This window comes from Canis lupus, chromosome 3 (assembly GCF_048164855.1).
Source record: "Canis lupus baileyi chromosome 3, mCanLup2.hap1, whole genome shotgun sequence".
Taxonomy (NCBI): domain Eukaryota; kingdom Metazoa; phylum Chordata; class Mammalia; order Carnivora; family Canidae; genus Canis; species Canis lupus.
In genome coordinates this window covers 10,276,360-10,298,343 of record NC_132840.1, presented here as the reverse complement: position 1 = coordinate 10,298,343, position 21,984 = coordinate 10,276,360, and the positions used below count along the sequence as shown (strand labels likewise).

At 50.1% G+C, this 21,984-nt stretch overlaps 1 protein-coding gene across 33 annotated transcripts in view; it reads right to left on the bottom strand.

Moving 5' to 3' along the window:
* ZFHX3 (zinc finger homeobox 3) overlaps positions 1-21,984 on the bottom strand; it is a 524,735-nt gene that overhangs the window by 213,972 nt on the left and 288,779 nt on the right. Inside the window, exon 1 of one of the 33 annotated variants that reach the window (XM_072817215.1) lies at positions 21,579-21,707. The exons of the other annotated variants lie outside the window; for them this stretch is intronic. The gene's annotated coding sequence lies outside the window, so the exon portion shown is untranslated. Of the gene's footprint in view, positions 1-21,578; positions 21,708-21,984 lie in introns of those variants that run through there. 33 annotated transcript variants of the gene reach the window in all.

Sequence of the window (21,984 nt, the reverse complement as noted above, 5' to 3'; positions counted from 1 at the left end):
ACAGCACATTCCCAGCCTTCACTGCTCCCACAGACACCCGCCCGTCTTCTGGAGATGAGACACTCCTCGCCTCTCTCCCACATATGATTTCCTCATGTATCCATTTTAAGGAACAAACTTTTTTTTCTGGAAAGAGGAGGAGAAAGTTCCCACATGCAGAAAATTCACACCCCGGGGAGGGATGAAGAGAGGGTCATTTAAGCACTTGTTGAAAGAAGACAAGTACAACAGTGATTAGGAAGAGAAGAAGATGTTTGCTACAAAAGTTAAATGGGACCACAGCCCGCATTACTACCCTGCCCCACTCCCTCCCCCCACTAGGATGCAGCCACTGGCCCTGCAGGCCACACGCAGGTGGACCCCCAAGGTAGGAGAGCGCCCCAGGAAGGGAAGACAGCTCCCCTGGTAGTTTGCAGGAGCTCCACCTCTGGGAATGGATTTGATGTCAAGTGTCAGCAAGTAAATTGCTATTGGCTTCTCAATAAGCAGCAGTAGTGAGCTAAGTGTTTCCCTGTATTGTGCGGGCTCTCACAGACTCAATACTGCAGTATTGACAGCACAATCACACAGTAATCCAGGCTCCACTAATACCTACACTTCCTCAATGAAAATACACTTTCCACTTGGACATCAGCCCATTAAGCTTTGGGCTGGAATCTCCAGCCTCCCTCCTCCCCCCAACCACCCCTGGGCCCTGCAACTGGCATCTCGCCCCCAAACACCCTGGCCAGTGTGAATATTCCAGCCAGCATATTGTCAGGGCCCAACCAAAAAGATAAACAGTCCGAGACCTACAGGAAAAGGCCTGGACTCTCCATCTATAAATCACCAGTGGGAAGGAAAGAAAAGTGATCCAACTCTTAAAGGATAAAAATCTCAGCAGTCGCGGAGGAAAATTGATGGTCCCTTACAAAGCAGAAGATGTTCACTCCAGGAAAGATGCATGCCTTCAAGTTTTCATGGAGTCAAAGAAATTCCAACTTCACCCAACCCAACACAGGAAGGAGACAAGGTATACACAATCCCCCAAAAAGCTCACACGATCACACCGGGCACTAGGTGTCTAGGATGAAGACCCCCCACGACCTGAGTAGCCTCAGACAGGCTTACACTCTCAAGGGTCTGCTGACTTAACAAGCAGCACTGTGCAAACGCTAGCCATTTCGCAAACCCACCTTTCGCACATTTTCATTGGATTTCCCGAACGCCCTGGAGCACGTAAGGGACAAGATTCTATCACACAGACCAGTGAAACAGAGAAAGTGACTTACCCAGGGTCATACAGCTAGTTCGCAGCCGATTTGAGATGAGAAGCTTGACTAGGGTTTGGCAAACTTTTATCACAAAGAGGAAAGTACACATTTTTTGGCTCTGTGGGCTGCACGGTCTCTGTGTCAGCTACTCAGCTGTGCCACTGCTACATGAAAGCTGCCGGAGACAGCACGTCAGCGAACAAGGCTGGCTGTTTTTCAGGAAGACCTTATTTATGGACACAAACAAGATTTTCACGTATTTGCATGTGTCACAAAATATCATTCTCTTTTTGATCCCTTCCCCCATTTGATCCCCCCAACCTGCTACCACCGCCATTTAAAAACGTAGGGACCATTCTGAGCTCACAGACCATACACAAGCAGGCCTACAGGCAGCAGCCTGCCAATTCCAAACCACTGGGGGACCTGAAAATGTTTAGAGCTCCGCAATGTCAAAAAAGACAAATCAGGACTGTTTCTCTGGCCTACTGCAATTTTTAATTATCAGTCCAGTCCAACTGCTTACCTTCTAACACCAAACATAAACCCCAGCCCCCAGGTCTCTGACAGCAATATTGCCGCACACCCATAACATGCTGACATAGTCTGAAGACTTCAGGAGAAACATGGACTTTTTACGAGAATTTTTGCACAAAACTCAAAGTTAAGAAACTTTCCACAAACACACAGCGCATGCCCAAGCCACTGCTGCTGGGTTAATATGCTAACTGCAAAGGCATCCCTAAAACTAGCACTGGAAGATTCCTTAAACACAGTGTTGGCGGGGGTGGGTGTTGACACCTCACCCCTCCTTCACCAAGAAGTAGTTTTAGTCTGTGTTCAGTTAAAAAAAAAAAAAAGTCTGGCCAGAAAGGGGTTAATGCCCTTCCAGGGCTGTGATCTGATAAATGGCTGTGCAGAAAGCAGGTTCCCTCACTTTGAGATATGATGTCACTAACCTTATTGATCCACTATCAGAGAACTTTGCTTATCTCTCTCCTGTGATATACTGCCCCTCCTGTGCTCAACTAGTGTTTAATACACTGCCGGGTGCCCCGCACTCCTCATCGCTCAACACTGTGCAGCGAGGCTGCCACGGGGGCAATATTTTACAGCCAGGCCTTGCCAGGACAGAGGACTCCCCGAGACAGTGGGGAGCGGGGTGCCCACTTGCCTCCGCCGGCCGGCTGCAGGTCCCAGATGCGCCTTGACCGTCGGCCAGGGGGAGGACGGATGGGGTCCGGCCTGAGCTTCTCCTTCGGTTCTTTCCTAAAGCACAGCTCCGATCCCTCCTCCAAGCACCCCCCCTTCTTCCACCGTGAGAAGGACAACTGTCCGCCAGACGTGTTCAGATGCCCCCAAGTCAAGCCTCCTATTAAGAGAAATAAGCTTCCTGTTCTCCTCCACCACGGTTGCAGGACCTTGGTCCCCAGGAGGTGGAAAGCGACCTCCATCCAGGGGCTGACTGGTCATTCAAGACGACTGGTGCCAGAAGGACGGCCAGAGAACATACCCAGGTGTGGCCAGTTAGACTCAGATTCCCAAAGTAACAGGCTTGCAGGGCCGGGGGCAGCAGGGTGCTAAAGCTGCCGCACGCTGGGTTTGGGGTCACCGGCCCAAAGCATACACAACCGTGAATGAGCTTACACCCCCCACCACCACCACGGGCAGGAGAGTCAGCGAGCCAACACACAGGGGAAGCCTGGGAACTGAAGGCACGGAGCTGCCATCAGAGCCCCGGTCCTCGCCCTCGGCGGGGCTCTCACCTTCCACGGACACCCCACCTGCCCTTGGAGGAGGAGCCCGTGGACAGGCCTGCTCCTCCCCATGCCATCCCCTGAACAGGGGCAGGGGCCGCCAGGAAGAGTCAGCACGCCCTTCCACTGCCCTGGGGCACCCAGAATTTGCCTAATTGAACATTAACAAGTTGCTACAATAAAGTTCCTCTGTTGTGAGCTAGAAACCTTTTCGGCAACAACAACAGAAGTCTTGTTACAAACTGCTCTCAAAGCCAGGCCTCAGCCTCGACAGGTGTGAACAAGATTTAAACACCTCCTACAACACAATGCAATCCAAACAAAGGGGAAAGTCAATCCCAACCTCCTGGGGCTTCTCCTTGTCTAACATCTCCTTCACTCACTCAGCCCAAGGGAGCCAAGGGAAGCGTGGAGAGGTTGTCTCCAGGCCGGGATGCGAGGAGACCTAACCCACCCCGAAGCCGATTTCCTCCACCGCCTCAGACACGCTGCCATCTCAGCCAGTTCTGCAAGGCTTGGGCTAAGGAGGGGAGGCTACTCAATGCCTCACACCTGGTCCTGGGCCCCCATGCACCTTGCATTCCCCTCCCTAACTCAGCCAGCTGATGAACTCCCTTCCCCGCCTCCTGCAAAATTCCCACATTACCTGACCTCAGCTGACCATCAACCTCTCCCACTAGAGAGGTGAAGGGAGGGAGAAGACAGAGGAAGACTAGAAACACGCCCAGGGCACAGCGTCTCTACGCTGCTCTTCCTACTACCTGGGACACAGGCCATTCCCAACACTTCTTCCTCACAATGTTAGAGAAAGACAGGACTCCAGGGCTGCATTTTTTTGTTTGTTTAAAAGAAGGTTGAGGGGTGCCTGCCTAGCTCATTCTGTAGAGCACCCGATTCTTGATCTCAGGGTAGTGAGTTCAAGCCCCACGCTGGGTATGGAGCCTACTTTTAAAAAACCATTTTGAGTTAACACTCAAGGTAGAAGCACACGAGTATGTGTTGGGCGAGGGAAAGAATGATCCCTCCCACTGATTTTTTGCTCTGGAGTATTAGAGAGAACGCAGCATTTATCTGGAGATTTCTTCTCAAAGCCAACCACATCAACGGGACATGAAAGGAGCTTATCAGACAAATGATCTGCCCAAACCGCCATGGCGGAAAGTGAAAGTGGGCATCCCAGTAGAGAACTCTATGAGCCCCATTGTACCTGCGGGGACATCTTGAAGCTGTTGTTATGGTTACTCAACTTCAAACCAGTGAGCGAGGGGCAGAGGATTGAGAGTGGGGGCAAGGAGGGGGCAAAATTTACAACAGACAAAGAAATGGATTCTCCCTCCATCTTTCCTCTGCTGCAATGAGAATGTAGAATGACAACAGAACAAGACGCAGCCAGCACATATGTACACCTCCAATCATTCCTATCTCGGGCACCCTCTCTGATCTCTTCTTTTCCACAAACTCTCCAGCATTTTTTTAAGTGACAAACACAAATAACCCAGCTTTTAATAAAAAAAACAAATAAACCTCACATTTTCTTCCATTGCCAAGACAAAGACTGTCAACAATTTTTAAAAGTGAGAGACAGGGACCCCCGGGTGGCTCAGTCAGTTAAGTGACTCAGGTCATGATCCCAAGATCCTGGGATGGAGCCACCGCGCTCCCACTCCCACCCCGGCCTCCCTCCCCACATCTGACTCCTTTCGGGGAGTCTGCTTCTCCCTCTCCCCACTCCCCATTCATGCTCTCTCTCTCAAATAAATAAAAATAAATAAATAAAAGTGAGAGACAGTGGGGGGTGCCTGGCTGGCTCAGTCAGAAGAGCACGAGACTCTTGATCTCGAGGTCCCACTGGAGGCAGAGATTACTTTAAAAAAATAAAATATTTCTTTAAAAAGTCAGAGTCATAAAATACCACCAGGGTGTCTCCAATAGCAGCTACTCTCAGCTTTACCTCCAAATTTGGAGCAAATCCAAGAGGAAGAGGAGCATGCAGACTTATATGTACTATAAAATGTACATAACCACCTGAATGGAATTTGTTTTCCAGAAATTTTTAGTAATGAATTGGTAGCCTGAAAACAGATCCCATACAATGACTTAATCTGGTTCATTTTCCTCCACGCTCCCCCTTTCTCCTAACAGATGAGCAAAGCAAGTGTCCTCAATGCCTCGGAAGGACAGCAGTCCCCTTGTAAAACAACAGAAAAAGGTTCTAAGGCTCAAGTCCCCTTTCCAGGTAGCTGGGAGGATGTAATTGGTGAGGCAGGAGATTAGAAATATCGGCAGCCTCTAAGTAAGACTTTAATTTACTGGCAGATCAATAGAGCCGGGGTTATATTGGCAAAGTGTCTACAGCTCTATTGACTCACGCAATGCCTCTTATCAATTTATCAGAAATCTGGAAGTCAGAAGATATTGTTTGAAGGGAACAGAGAAAAAAAGAAGAGACAGCGTGAGACAAGAGCCTGAGCAGTGAGAAACCAGGGTCCCCGATGACAAACTTGGTGTGAAGAGTTTTATTCCCAAAGTGTCTCCTGGAAAGGAGGCCAACATGATATAATAATTCACAGTCTGCTTGTTTCCCCTTACACAGTTCCCTTAGAGTTCTCCTCTGATTGCATTATCCCTAAGCCTTGCATTCTGGCGGATGAGAACCCTACCAAGGCGGCTGGCTGTTGGTTTCCACAAGGAGCAGCTCCCTGCTTTGGATCCCTGTCAAAAGTTGTGGGCAGCTGATGCATGGGCACATCCTCCAGACTTTTTTTTTTGGGGGGGGGGGGATGGAGAGCATTCTAGTCTCTCTCCAGCTCCACCTTAGCTTTAGAGCCTTCTTCCAGGAATCCATACAAGATTTTAAGTAAAAAAAGAGTATCTATCCCACTGCCTCAACATTCTCAAGAGGTCATGAAGGGTTTATCAAGACTCACGGTGGCACCTGACCTGATCTCAAGAAGTATAAAGAACATACATTCAAGTTCTATAAATGGAAGTCATGTAGGAGTTTTCACAAATAATTAATCTTCATTTGAAAAGGGCTTTTCAAATATCCAGGGAGCAGACCAGAAGAAAAAAAAAGGGGGGTAGGGAAGAAAAGAAAGTAAACATTAACACTTCACCAAACCTAAACGTCCACACCAAGGAAGGGAACACACAGGAAGACATCAAGCTCCTGAGTATTTCTATCAGATAACTCTGGGGAGCAGGTCATGAAGACATGAAGACACAGCATGTGGAGCATTCCAGTCATCAGGAGGCCCAAGGAAAAGTGATTTTACTTGGTGTGGAGGAACCACAACCTGCTTTTGACAATCCATTTTGGTTCCTGCCTCATACAACAAATTTCTGCTTAATTGCTGTTTTGCATTTCGTTGAGACATCGAGTAAACAGTACTTAAGTGTTTCCAGACAAAAACAATAACTCACTAATGACTAAGGCACTGCTAATTAAAATGCCCCTGTGATGGCATGACTGGACTGAGAGCCACCAGAGCCAACAGAGAGAACTGCCCGGGCCTTGAATGCACGAACCAGAGGCAAATATACTGGGGGATGATGTTGCACCCTCTCCCCTGCAGGTCACAGAGGTCCTCTGGCTGCCAAGACAGGTGCACTTCACTGGAAGCAGGTGGGGGAAGCTTGGAGAAGAGGTTGGGGTGGGGAAGTGAGGGCACTGGAGCTTTGGGGCCTGCTCCCTAACAGAACATACATTCTGGAACCTTGTGGAAAAAGTGACCCTGTATGGCCCTCCAGATGTTGAGTTCCCATGTCCCCCCCTGAGGAAAAAGAAAAAGAAATACAGATGTCCTACCCCGCTAAGGGCAAATGAAAGATGTGCCACGCTGACCAAACAGATCCTTCGCCACACTTCTTACAGGGCGGGAGGTCCAGAAGCCTTAAGTTCCTAATTATCCTTTAAACCAGAAGGAGGAGTCAGGCAAAATGAAACAAAGGTAGACTATGCCACCTGGTCAGTGCTAAAGGAGGAGTTTACCCAGATCATCAAAATCCACAGGCGCATTTGACAAAATGAGGGGAGCACAGGAAACGTCTCTTCCTCCCCAAACAAGAGATCAAAATAGCCAGACTTCCCCCTTGAGAGAAGCTTTCCTCTCTGCGCTCTTCCATCCTACAAGACAGGGGCCTCCCACCATCGCTCTTCCAGTCTCCGCCTTCAGAACCAAGGGGAGGGAGAGAACACGGGGGCAGCCCCTAGTCCGGCAGCTGGCAGGCGACTGTATCCTCCTCCGGGCAGGTCTCTAACCTGCAGAGGCAGAGGCTGGGGAGAGTCACTGACACCGCGGGGGCCGATCCCCATTGGCATTCGGACTTGGGCCCTCTAGGGAAGAAAATCAGGGAGGCCGAACTGTTTCCGTTCACCTAACAGTGGAAGTAAACTAATCAGAGGCCGCGGGGAGGGGTCGCCGGGCCGGGCACCGGCCAGATAGTTCTCTCCACGTGGGTAGCGGGCACGGAACAGAGCAAGGGGAGGAGGGGGACACGGTGGCTTCTCAGTCACTCCTTGGCAGGGAGGGTATGAGGGTGATGCTGACGAGGAGGCCAGGCTCCCCTTTCCATCCCACCCCTTCTCCCTGCCCCCCCCCCAGATAGAGCCCTCCTGACCCCTCGCAGCATCACTAGAATTCCTCCCCCAGGCAGTGGCAGGTGGGAGAAGAACTCGGGACAGACAGCGGGGTGGCACAGAGGGAAGGGCCAGGGGACCCAGCCCAAACAAGCCCAGCACGGCATTTTCAACCACAAGACAGGGGAGCATCCACTCCGTGGAAAGGGAACCTCAGCCACCAGACTTCACTTTGCTGCACCCCACCCCGCACCCAGGAGGGTCCCTGGCGCCCGGCCAGCACCTCCACGCAGCCCATGCGGCCCCGGAGGGAGGACGGCGGAGGAGGAAGGGCCCTGCCCAGAGCAGAGCGTGCGCAGAGAGGGGTTAAACTCCCCTTGGCTGACGGAAGAAGAAACTTCCCTATCGTTCCAGGAGGGGTGGTGGGCGCCTGGCGCAGCAGCACGCGGGGTAGCCCGAGCAGTGCTTCTGGGGGCGGAGGGAGCCCGAGGCTGCCCCTCTCCCTCCCCGGCCTCCGGCACCCCGGGTCAGGCCAGCCGGGAACCGGGAGCCGCTGGCTATCCCAGCTCAAGGCCTGACCACGGCCTCTAAAACGTGAACGGGTTCAACTTGACTGGGGAAGGGGGGGTGGGTCCTGGCACTCTTTTTAAATGCAGATTTGAACTTTTCACCCGGGGTCAGACAGCTGCGCTACTCCGTCCCCAGCAGAGGCCGGCGCCGGGGGCCACTCAACCTCACACTTTCACAGTTTTTTTTCCTGCCTGCTGAAGGAATCAGATACCTCCCCCTCCCTAAAACCCCAAACCCGTGCCCGCCTCTCGGCTTACTGGGGGCACAAATGCTACTGTCCTTCCCCAGGAGGCCCCAGAATCAGCTGAGGCTGGCTGTGTGCCCCGGGCACGGCAAAGCAGAAGGGAAACTGTTCTTATCACACGCATCGACTAAGGAATGCTAAGATCAATAGTGAGAAAACCCCAGTCCTTCACCGAGGCTCTGCAAGAAGATGCATCCTCTGTGGGACTCACTTTACCACTGCTCTTTCTATTAGCAGAAGCCAGGGGAGAGCTTTCCTTGCTATTTCACTCTTAAGAGCTGTAAAGTTAGCAGGACCTGAGTCACCTAGCTCTGAGAAGTCACCTCGTAAGTGAACAGGGGAAAAATATTAACAGCCTATTAAAAAAAAAAAATCTAGGGGCGCCTGGATGGCTCAGTCAGTAGAGCACAAGACTCCTGATCTCAGGGTCGTGAGTTCAAGTCCCATGTTGGGCAGGCAGCCTACTTAGTTAATTATTATTATTATTATTATTATTTATGAAAAAGAAAACTCTGGGGACACCTGGGTGGCTCAGTGGTTGAGAGTCTGCCTTTGGCTCAGGGTGTGATTCCCCACAGGGAGCCTGCTTCAACCTCTGCCTGTGGCCTGTGTCTCTGCCTCTCTGTATTTCTGTGTCTCTCATGAATAAATAAATAAAATCTAAAAAAAAAAAAAAAAAAACCTTCTGTTCTCACCTACAAAAAATAAAAAAATAAAAAGTCTAGACTAGGGATTAGTGTCTCTATCACATCCCTGAGCCTCACATGCAAGATGGTTTCTGGGTTTTCCTTATCTCTCTCTGGCCCTGCCTTTCACCTCCTGCAACTAGAGATGCCCACTAACCCTAGACTAGAGAAAAGATTGCTCTGTGTGTGCATGGCACTGAGTTATTGTGAGAAATGAGAAATCCAAAATAAACACTAGGGGAAGAAAAGGAGAAGAGTGTTAGGGTTGGGATAGGTGACGGGATCAACAGCAGTAGCTCCTGCTCTTACACCCCTGGGTAGTGCTGCAGAGGCTGAAAGGAGGGCCCCTCCAAGCAACAAACGACACCTGCCCAGCAAACTCGCCAGGAAGCCTGCATGATGTCAGAGCGGACGGTGCACCAGGTACCCACTCGTCCATGGTCCTGGATTCACCCCCAGTCCTGCCACAAGCTGGTAAGCCACCATGGAAAGGGAGAAACAGGTGGCTTCTAGAGAGCCCTGCAGTCTACCAGCCTGTGATTTCACGAATAGAGGGGGGAGGACATGCAAAGCAGTCAGAATGTTGTCAAGAACACACCACGTCTCAAGGCCAATGACTACTGTCCTGCTGTACCCCCTCTCCTACGAGGGGCCCACCTTGCTGCCACTGCTGGGATTCTTTGTTTGGAAAGGCCTTCAAAGCCAGGTGGATACCTCTGCTTTCCATGTCTGCACAGCAGCACCAGAGTTTTGCCTCCTGACAACCCCATGAGGGTGTCAGGAGAGCCAGGCAGCTGTTATAGAAGAAACTGTGTGTAGTTGTGGCCTTCCCCCCGCCCCGAACTCCAGTAAGTGGAAGTAGCTGGTCACAAAAACAATGGTGACCCAGCTCCATCTGTGGAACGCCTCAGAGGAGCCCAGGGAGCATCCTCTGAGTCAGCCCTGCCCAGTGCAACAGGTGGCCACTAGCCCCTCTGGCTACCCAGCCTATGAACTGTGCTAGTCCTAGTGAGAGGTGCTGGAAGTAGAAAACACACAGGATTTTTTTGCCTGTAAGTATGCAAAATGTCTCATTAATAGTTTTATCTCGATTATATGTTAAAAATGACAACATTTCGGGAATATTGGGCTCAATAAAGTATCAAAAATAATTCTACCACTTTCTTTCTAATGTCTCGAATGTGGCTACTGGAAAATCTAAAGCTATGCATGTGACTCGTACCATGTCTCCAGCTAGAACAGTGATGTCCTAGAACCTCGGTCTACCTCTCATCTTCTGATTCAGCCAAGAGCTCAGTGTCCTTCAATATGACTGAGACAGAATTTTCTGGTCTATTTTGAACATCCCCCTAAAGCTACAATGTACCGACTCCCAGGTGATACTTCTAATTGCCCTGAAAATTCTTAGTATCCAAATAAGCCACTGCCAAACTGCAAGGGGGGAAAAAAAGGTGGAAGGTCAGATCAGGTGTCTAACAGAAGGTAGACAAGGTCAGTGGCATAGAGCACCTCTTCCAAAACATCACCAAGTACTTCGGAGACCAAGAGTTTGCCTTTAAAAATAATAATGAAAAAATAAATAAATAAATAAATAAAAATAATAATGAAAAGTCGTTTCTTGTGGTTTAAGGCAAGGATTGCCTATTCCAAGCCTTGCCTAATACTCCAGCTTGATTTCTTACTGTCAGGAGCAGAGTTTCCCCTTTTAATTGCCCTCCCCATCCCATAAAATATGCCCAGCAGGAGCCTGCTACCTACCCCCGCATCCCACCCCAGTATACACACACTTTATATGGGGAGAGAAGGGGGAGGAGGAGCAACAGAGAACACAGGCATGGCCCCTTCCCTATTAGAAAGTGCCCATCCTACCACTAGGGATCACAGGCCAGTCTCATTTCTCCATGTAAATGAACTTTTTAGCCACCTCCTCAAAGAAGAAAAGCAGCACAGATGCGGAAGGCCCGTCCTGGGGCACACAATTACAGCCATTTGCATTCCTCCAGCAGCAGGATTAGCACAGGAATGTGCTTTGCAGCTTTGTGGGGGGAAAGGGAGTTTAGGAAGAAAAGAAGGGGGGGTCATTTCTCCCTGGTCTGTCCATCCGAAGCTCTATGATACACTTCCACCTCTCTGAGAGTCAGAAAGTGGAAATAACTCCTGCTCAGGCTTTCTAAAGACGGGAGGTTGAAAAGCCCAGGGAAGGGGAGCAGGCGGTGGGAGGTGGGAGGTGGGAGGCGGGGGGGGGGGGGGGGGGGGGGGGGGGGGGGCCCGCTGTGTGTATTAGGGGGAACTGCCCCTCCTGGTGCTTTGATCCCCTTGGTCGCTAGGAGAAACCAACTTTTCTCCCTGGGTTAATCAAAACCAAATTACTCAGGAATGTGGCAGGACAGGTCTGAGCTTCCAGGTCCCTTTGTCTTTGAGGATTTAAAATGAAAAAATAATTTTTTTAAAGCAGATGGCAGTGGCTTACAAGAGAGGTAAAGTGAAAAGTCTGAAGGAATCTTAGACCACATCCCCCACCCCAACCCCTCAAAAAATCTGTAAACATACTCCAATCTATCAATAAATAAATTATTTTTATAAGTAAGTCCAAACCCTAAAAGAACCTCCCATTTTATCCTTTACCATCCCCCAAGAAAAGACCCACACACACACACACCAAACTATACCTCATCAAACTGCAAATAAGAAACCATGCAAGACTCAACGACACCCAAGTGCCACAACCCGGTTATAGAAAATGTATTATTAAAAGCAAAGTCCCCAGTAGCTGAGGAATAGATCTTCTCCGAGCGTCAAACTTGGGAGTATTCTGTGATGCAAGGTGCTTCCTAGGGAATCCTGGCCTAGGAAGCTGAGCATGCAGTCCCCGTGCAAATCCATCGATCAAATCAATGGTGACTTTCTTTGTAAGCTTTGGGATCTCTTCACTCTAGAAGGGCAGTGTTTAGGGAATGGCTCAGTGTAGGGATGAAAGGGTACCATGGGTGAAAGAAGACACCCCTACTTATCCGCTGTCCAGAACAAGCTGGGATCTCACCGCCCAAAGCTGTCCTGACAGGAAAGTGTGCTGGGTGTGCTGGACAGCCCAGAGACGCTGTTTCTGTAACTGGAGAGGCAAGAAGAAAAGGCTGACCTCAGACATGAAAGAAACCTAGGGCCCGGAGCTATATTAAGGCCCCCACACCTCCTCCCTAGCTTGCACCTTTAGCAGGCTGGTGGCACTGGGGGAGGTGTGGCCCTGCAGGCCAGGCTTCTGGAGACTCTACGGCTAATATCCCAGCTTACATTATATGAAGGACAGCTAGGAGGGAGGTGTCCCCAGGCACTCGGGAGCAGGAATACTAACAGCTCTCCATGCATTATAAAATGTTGCCATGCTTCACTGAAAAACCTGATGAGCCCCCACCGCCTCCCTCCAAAAAAAAAAAAAAAAAAAAAGATAAAATAAACAAACAGTGCACCACCAGTTAAGTTACAGGGCCTGGACTCAAAAGATAAAATGAGGCCAACATACAGGCCTGACTACCAGCTCACCATAAATTGTAACTGGCCCCAGGCCTGAGATTATCTGGAAGGTTGCACTAAAGTAACTTTTAAAATACTCTTCACCTTATCTTTAGGCCCAGTCAAACACACACATACATCACCCGTCTCAGATCTCTGCCATTAGTGTTCCATTTAGACTTTTCCAAAACAAGGTCATCCCAATAGGCCCTTGCCCTGTTTCCGGTCACAGCTGCGGACTTTCACCCCCTTCTCCAACAAAAGGGACCTTGTACACAAAATTAACCCGAACCATTAGTCTGTGCGGTGTGAGAGAGTACATTGAGCCCTCAGAGTATTTACCCTCCTTCCAGGCCCGGCCCAGGGTACTGCCCAGAGGGCCTCCCCCACGGAGGCCGGGGGAGCTTCCCCAGAGATTAGAGGCCCAGCTCCCTCTGCCTGGCTCTGTGGCTGCAGCTGTGCCTTCAAGGCCCTACTTTTCAGAGAATAAACATAAAGTTTTTTTTTTTTTTTTTTTTTTAAGAAAGAAGGAAAAAATTTTCTTCCGGACTCAGTAGAAAATAGCGTGATTTCAGCACTGACAAGGGCTGGAATCATCCTAGATACTGCTGAGGTGTCCCAATAGGGCGGCCACTAGCCACATAGGGCTCCCGGGCACTGGAAATGCCGCTCGTCCCAACTGCTAGAACAAGAATGTCACACCATGCGGTGCATAAAATACCCACTTTTATTTAATAATCTCTATACCCCACATGGGGCTTGAACTCACAACCCCGAGATCAAGCGTCACAGGCTCTACTGACTGAGCTGGCCAGACATCCCTCATTTTAACTTCATTCCACCTGTTTCTTTTTACTTTCTGGTGACACGACCACAAGAAAATGTACAATTGCCTATAGGACTTGGGTTCTTTTTCTACGGGACAGCACTCTAGAGGACAACAGTGATAGAGCCTCAAACAGGACCTGTTACCATGCCCTAAAAGGAAAGGCTCTTAGTTTTCAAATGCTAAAAAGACACAAAAATTAAGCAAATGGCGACATCTGATATCTGCTGGTCACATCACAAGCTGAGAGGCCGGTCAACATGTCTGACTTGGAGGAGGCCGGAATCTGCCATCTTTTTATCCAACAGAACAAATGCAATCTCTGTCCCAGCAGTTCTCAACCTGGAATGATTCTGCTTCCCCAGGGGACCGTGGGCAATTCCTAGAGGCATTTTTTTGGGGGGGGGGGGGGGACATGCTACTAAGTGGGGAGAAGTCAGTGATACCCCCCACGTCCCCCAATGAAGAACCACCCAACCGCAAATGTGAACAGTGCCCACACACAAACAGGAAGGAACTAGAACTGAGGTCCACTCAAGCACCTTTCAATACTCAGATTTCCAGGGGCAGGGGGCCAGAGGAGGCGCCCCTTCACAAAATGGTTTGCCTGCACGCTTAGAGGTGGTCACAAGATTTCGTGGCATCAACAATGTGGGCATGTGAAAAGAGTAAGAGTAATAATGTTAAAACAACAGTCATTTTCTCACCAGTCTGAGGACGGTGTCAATGGGTTGATAGGTCTGGGTAGCTCTGTTTTTCAAACTAGTAGGTAAAAAGATGGGGTTCAAAACTCAGAGCAACGGGACCCAGATCACCCTCCATGCAAAATGACCCCACTCATGGAGGATTTCAACTGGGCCAGCCACTTGCATGCCCACCCCTGACTCAGAGGTTCCAGTGATGGGCGACTGAGAAGCAAGGAGCTGTGATCCAACCTGCAGGGACAGGAAGGGGACAGGGCAATGGACAGACGAGGCCCAGAGAGGAAGAGCGGAGGATGAATGAGAACAGTCCCTTCCGCAGAGACAGGCTGGGAGGCAAAGCAGGAAGGGGGGGTGGGGGGGAGGCACATGATAATTAACTCAGCAAGTTGATAGTATTTGCATATAAATGCCTCCACAAATCACTACAAACAAGCCAGGACAAGTCAGGCCTATTAGCATATACAAGCCAGCCCGGGAAGGCCTCTCTAGGTGGGTCATTGAGTGGGCTGCTCACTTAGAGGGCCGCCTGCCAGTTTCAGGGGGCGGGGTGGGGGGCACGGGAGGGGAGAGCTGGGGAGGATGAGGACGCTCTGTCTGCTTCACTCCTAAACACATTTAGCTGCAGCAGGTCAAAAAGAGCTGGCCTTATTCCCAGCCCTTAAGGGGAGAGCGGAAGAAATGCTGGACCTTTGGGTTGATTTCTTCCAGGGTGCTGAAAGACAAAAGTAGCAGAGGGCAGCGGCCACAATGGAAGAAACACAAAGGAAGAGGAAGGTTGGGGATGGGCGCTATCATTTGTGGAGAGGCCACTCTGCAAGCCAACTGCCGTGAAGGCGGTTTTCTACGGAGCTGAACCCCCTCTTTAATGTGAAGTGTGTATTATGCCCATTTTACAGATGAAGGAAGTAAGGCTCAGAGAGATTCGATGACTGGTCCAGTCACACAGCTAGGCCAGGCCAGAGCTGGGCCTCAGGTCCGTGACCCCGGCAGGCAGACAGGTACACGCTAACCGCAGGGTGAAGAACACCAGCCCGCCTGCCAAAAAAAGCAGGCTCATCTGATTCACCTCCGCTTCTCCCACAAAACCGAGTGTGAGCAAAAGAACCCCCAGTGTAAGGACTGGCTCATTAGCCGCTCTCTGATCCTAAAGTGACCTCTCCCCGGTTTTACTAATTATCTCATTCCTTCAACCAATGAGGAAGACTGCACCTCCCTCCAGTTAGACACTTGAGCGTCTGCACTAGGATCTCGTCTATTCCCCAATGTCTCCCCTGTCTGGACAACTGTTCCAGCTTCCCCAGCCAGGGCAAAATAAAGTGACGGGCCTTTCCCAAAAATGTAGGAGTTCTCCTGTTTCCCTAAAGACAACTCTGCCTCTGGGTAGAGGAAAAACCAGACCCAACTTCTTTGAAAATCTCAGCGATGTTGATGCTCAATCTCAAATGATGTTGAGCTGTATCATTTTCACTACTGTCACATCTTTTACCTGGAAATACATTTTAAAAGGAAGCCAAGTAGGCCCAGGTAACAAGTGTTCATACAGCCAGGTACACCGATTGACAGTGTTTATCAGAGCCTGTCCCCTGGCAAGAACTACGTATGGAACATAAAAGTGACACCATTCAAGAAGCTGGTAAAACAGAGGTGGTATTTAACAACAGTCACTTGAGCACTGACACCAACCTCCTGACACACAGTGAATTCACAGGCTTCATAAGTATCCAGAAGTTGACCTGACGCTGTAAGCAAGGATGCAGATGTTCCATGGAGAAATACAGAGCTGTTACAAGAAAAGCAAAACCCATTCCCCCTACAAGCCAAATGTACATTAAGAACCAGGGCCCTGAGCCAAAGAGCATTTTAGGAAGCAGGGCCTGAAATGGTGGAAGAGGCGTGCATTGTTTCTTGAGCAGTTAAGAAAAATTGTTTAAAAAAAAAAGAAAGGAAAGTTGCTGAGAGGGAGAAAAAAAGCACACACATGGTTTTTGGTTTTTGGTTTTTTTTTTTTTTTTTTTAGCACATTCTCACCGGACAAAAAGATGTCAGGAAGAGAAAAGTTGTCCCAAACAGGCCACTCAGAGACCGTTAAGTGTGGGAAGCAAATAAGTTCGTGTCTACACGTATGTACTTTTTATAGACTTACAAGAGTTAAAACTCTTTTGAAAAGGGCTTTTTATACACTGAAGGGAGACTTCCATATTTAAACAGGCACTTATAGGACTGGGGGGGGGGGTGGGGAGGGCCTGCAAGGCTGAAATCAAATATCAAATTAAGCCCCTCGGTCTTTTCTTCCCTCGGCTCATCTGACTCCAGAGATCCAAGAGAGAAGTCCCGCACCTGCCTGGGAACTGGCAGTTTAAGGCTGAAATGCAGAGCCCACGGCAGAGGTGTGCACAGGCCACAGACATGTTTTTCCCCAGTCACATTCCTGGGTGAAACTGGGCATAACCAAGAAACCACAAAATTGTCTTCTTGCACCCACTTCCTCCCCACCCAGCCCCCAATCTCCAAGCAGGTCAGCCCTCCTTACCCCTCAGGAAGTCTACACATTGTCCCCTCCTGGTCTGCTAGCCCCTACCTCGCTTTAGCCTCCCATCACTCCCATCACCCAAATACCCGGCTCTTCTCTAGGGCTGTTGCTGCCCCAAGACACACACACACACACACACACACACACATTAACACCAACACACACAAAGTAGGGAGATCTGAGCAGTCTCCAATTTCTGCCTCCAGAAGCCTGAGGTTGGGGGGCGGGGGGAGTGTCTCACTCCCAGATCAAAGGTTTGTGGCCAAAATCACTTTCAGGACAGTCCGTGAAATCAGCAGCAGATGAAAATTCCACTGTCTTTTCACAGAGTCCAACGGAGCCAGTTTTCCCAGTTCAGATGACGGAAGATACTCTATGAACTCCCAAATGTTGCCCCAAAAGGCCCACTTAAAAAATTAAAGACAAGATAATCATTTAAGAGAGCCTTTAAGGCTATTATGTGATTAGCAGAAGAGAAGGGGAGATGGATGTTGGCAACTCCCTGAGTTCACTGCTCAGGGGGGTCTTCATGGCTTCAGTCTCAAGCCAGCAAGAGCCAGAGGGAGCAGGGGGCGGGAAGGGAGTGCAGGTTCAGCCCACCCCACTCCTCCCTTCCATGGCAGCCTTCAAGGAGGGGAGAGGATGGAAAAATCTTGGAGGGAGACAAAATTTAAAGCATGAGCAGCTCAAACACCTAAGACCCCTGCCCTCAGGGCACAGAAGGACAGGGAAGGCCCCTCTGGAGGGGTGCACCAACCCCCCCAACTCCCCCCCCATTAATCCTCCTATTGACAGACTGAATGAGGACCCTCCTGTGGGAAGGGAGAAGGCTTCACCCAAAAGGCAGATTAAGCCCAGGCATTTTACTAAGAGGTCCTGTCTGGGGTTAAAACCAACAAAACAGAAGTCTTACTCTGAAATGAAGCCAATTTTGTCACCTAGCAAACTTTCTCTGTCTCGTTTCCCATTTTTATTCACACCCCTATCCTTGCAAAAGCAAGAAACTCCAGCAATGAAGGGTGAAAGAAGGGAAGAAACATCAAAGGAAAAAAAATTCACCTTTAAAAGTCACAAAGCAGCAGCTAAGGCACCTTTCTTGGGCAAAGAACTCTCTAGAAACACATCCATCACTGCTAGACCACTCACGGCCTTGTCTCCACCATCCTGTCCTCTGCTCCAAAGAATGAAAACCAGAAAGAAAGAAAAAAAAAAACCCAAAAAACAAAAAAACATTCAAGTTGTCTCACTGCTGTGAAGCTTCAGCACAAAGCTGCTGTCAATTCCCCAGTTCTTGTCCATACAGGAGACATTTACCACATTGGGGGAGGGGACCCTCTAACATCTGATTGATCTCTTTGAACATGTGCAAAGTGACAATCTGGCAGCCAACTTTAAATCATATAGAAAGGAAACCTGACAGTTGTTGATTTTGTACTTTTTCTCCTTAATCTGGATTTTGAGAGTGGCTTGCCAATGAGCCAAGATTTTTGCCAGAGTTCCTCCCTCGGGGCAATTTGACTCAATCTTAGCTTCTGTATGTTTCTCCATTTGAGCAGCCTAAGGACTCAGGACACTGTGCTTTGGACCGAAAAGGCACCCTTTAAAGTCTGGCTGAGACTAGCTCCTGCAAAGGCATTCCCTTGCCCGCGCTCCATTAAAACTGGGTCCCTACTTCCTGGACCGCAGCTTCTAACCCAGGCAGAGCATGGTGATTCTGGGCTGTGCTGGGATTTCTCACAATCCCCATTATGACCAAATTCTCCTACCAGAGCATTTGGATACCCCTGTGAAGTGCATTGCAATGGAATCTGCCTTCCTGTTGTGTTTTGATGGTAACGCCCCCATCCTGGTTAATTACACCAGCCTTGGGAAGCAGAGTAGGCCAGCAGGCCCCAGCATTACAGAAATAGGCCAGCCTAAGAGCAAGTAACCATTTTAATAACAAATGAAAGCATAAACCACAGCACACACCATGCTTGTTGAGGTTACAGAGTCAGGTGCATTATCCCTGTAATCCTAGCAAGTGTGAGATGAAGCCTGCAAGTTTCTTCAGGCCGGAATCACTATCACTGTCATCTCACCAAGATGATGAGGCGTAAACCCTTCAGGTTAGGAAGCAAACTAGATACTCTAAAAAGTGGGTGTAATAAGTCGCTCTCCCTTCTAGTGTTCTGAAGGGTTCCCCACACTTTTATAAAATGTTGCTTAGTCACTTAAATATTTACATGTTAACTTGAGGCTGCTGCAAGTCCACAATACAAATCGAGTCCTAGGTGAAGGTCTGCTTTGGGCCCCCCAGCACTTCCAGGCTCTCACAGTAACCCCTCAGAAGCAACAAGCAAACAAAAACTCCAATGCCCAACAGCACACAGTGACAATAAGTAAGGACACACTCCCCGAATACCACTTGTGACCAGAAGTGAGGTAACTGAACTAAATCATCACAAGCCCCAGATAATACTTCACTGGGATTCCGCAATCACAGATTTATTCCACCTGTGGGTCACCCAAGGTGAACCAGGCCTGTCCTGGTAGCGCCTACCAATCATCATTTTAAGTAATAATGATGAAAAGTGAAATCTCGCTTATTTTAGCTCCTTGCCACTGGCAGTCCAATTGGCACCGAGTTTACACGGCAGTCCGAGCCAATCCCAAAGCAGCAAGAAGGAAGGCACTTCGCTGTCCTGTTGGAAGGAGCCAAACAGAGGCCTGCGGGGAGCACTGTTTTATTTGGGTCCTTTCCACCCTCCCTGAGTATTCATTTGTGCAAATAAAAGACGGAAGGGAAGAAACCAAAATTAAAGTTTCAGGTGGTTGGGGAAGCAGCTCAGATTTTTTTTTTTTTTTTTTTTTGAAGAGTTACCAAGTGTTTCCCAATAGTTCCCTGTCAATCACAACTGTTTTCAGGAGAGCTGGAAAACAGCAGCTCTATCCCAGAGAAAGTACAGCCACTTCAAAAGAGAGCTGGGAGAGAGAGGTGACCCATGTCAGGAAGACAGAAGGTCTCCAAGTCATTTAATTCCCTCTGATTCCAAAAGGGCTGATTTTAAAGTGTAAAAGTGCTTGTTTCTGCATCTGCCCCATGTTGTTAAATAACACTTGGGCAATTAAATAAAAGAGCAAAGTGTGACCCTAGCCCATTCCAAGAGGCACTTACACGCTCTCTGAAAACATGCTGGAAAGTAAATGCAGACAGTCTCCTTAGTCCTGTAATTTAAGGACGAGGGAGAGGAAAAGTTTCTCTTGGCCTTCATAGCCACACACCCTCTGAAAGGGGGCCTTCCGGGTCTCTGCAAAAGAGAATGACAAAAATACAGGTGTGCAAACATCCAGGTGTATGCCTCTCTCTGAGGACTCTGTTCCTGAAACCCTTACATGATTGAGGACTGTGGATCATCCTGACTTTCCACACATCCCACCTCTGTTCCTTACTTGCTTTTCGTGTCTGGGTTGGGTAAAGAGGATTCAGAATCTCAGGCCGCCAGTGGCTGTTCTAGTAACAAGGAACAGGCCATGCTCAGGCCCTGGCCTCTCTGGATCAGTTACCTTGGAAGGTGTAGGTTTTCCTCTCACATGCAGGTCTCTGCCCCAGCACTCGGGCTTCCTTCTCCAGCCCAGCCTCCTGGAACTCATGATTTTTAGGGTTTCCCCTTGAAACTTATCCAGAAACCACAGCCATTAAAAGAACACGAAGGTTTGACACCTCCTGAATTTAGGAATGAGGGGACTCAAGGGGCCAACTCTACAAACTCGCACCTGCTGCTTGATGGCAAAGAAACAAAGTTCCTCAACTAGTGAGAGCGAGCTTTAAATTATACTCTATTTATTTAGTGACTTGTCTCCAAGGATCTCGAAGCATGGGGTGAAATAGGATGACGTGTAACCTTCTCACTATCTACCTTCAAGGCTTAAGTTTGTTTTCCTTGCTGTGCCTTGATACATTCCACCAAGCAGGCCCCAGCCCTAGGAAAAGGCCTTCTCCCTGTGCCCAAGTGGGGGCCCTCTGATCTCTCTGAGCTTATCTGTCAGGGGCTTTTAGAGTCTTCCAGGCCTGTGAAATGACACAAACGGGGGGGGGGGGGGGGGTGGAGACAGTGACGACGCTCCTGGATTCACCTGCTGATGGCTTTCATTTAAACCAGTTTACATCCTGTGCACCGCTAAAGCCAGGCAGGGCACTCTTGTAATACACCAGGCACCAGGGATGGTCTTTGCCCTCCAGGTGTTTCACCATTCTTATAAGACAGGTATGTCCAACGCATTGAGACCATTTTCCAGAAAGTTCTTTTCCTTCTACTAAGTGTGCAACAATGATTACTTTTTTTTTCCCCCTGCTGTTGACCTAACTTGGGCAATCTCTCTCCTTTAACAGGACAAACATCATAGCTCTCCCTCTTCTCCACGCCTCTCCTCCACCCCTCTCCCCACGGAAATGTCTTCCCAGGGTGCGACCTAAACTCCAATTAGAGGGTGGGCGAGCGGCTCTCCTCTCCAAAGGTGCCTTCCAGCTCCAAACCCGGTTCTCCCTTCAGTGAGGCCACAATAAGCGCATTCTTCACATTGTTTCAAACTGACCAGCGACTTCTCTGGTGAAGAGGGTGCATTTTGGGGGGCGGAGGAACCCAAACTTTTAAAGGACACTAGCGCTGCCAAGTATTCAGAAGGCAGGAACTAACCCAAAAGCAAAATAAGGAAGGAAGAAGGGAAGAAGAGGGAGAGAGGAGGTGGGGGGATGGAAGGCGGCGGGCTTCCCCCGGGCCCAGCAGAGCGGAGCCGCTCCCCACCCCCAGGTAGCTTGCACCGGAATCCACTAGTTCAAGTGCATGCAGCCCGCCCTTCCCCCACAGGCCCCGCGCGGAGAGGAAGTTCAGCCAAGATCCGCGGCACCTGCCCGCCGCGGCCGGGCGCGAGGCTGCACTCACCTGGCACACAAAGGCTCCGCGCACCTCCGCGGGGAGGCGGCGCCCGCAGGTCCCGGGGGCGGCAGCGGCACCCGCGCCCCGCGCTTGCCCAGCCCGGGCGGCCTCCTCCGGGGCTCCGGGGTGGCTCCGGCTAGGTGCAGGGGGGCCGCGGGCCGGGGCCGGGGGCTCATGCTGGCGGCCGCCCCTCCCCGGGAGGGAGGGAGGGGGAGGGGAGGGGCGCCCCGGGGCGCGCGGCGGGGAGGGTGGGGGCGGTGGGGGCGGGGAGGCCCCCCCGGGGCGCGCTCGCGTCCGGGTCCCCGGCTCCCGGCTCCCGGCTCCCGGCTCGCCGCCCGCCCGGAATCGCTTTATGTAAATGAAGCTCAACTCGCAGTTTGCAGGCTCACCGCCCGGGGGAGGGAGGGGGCGG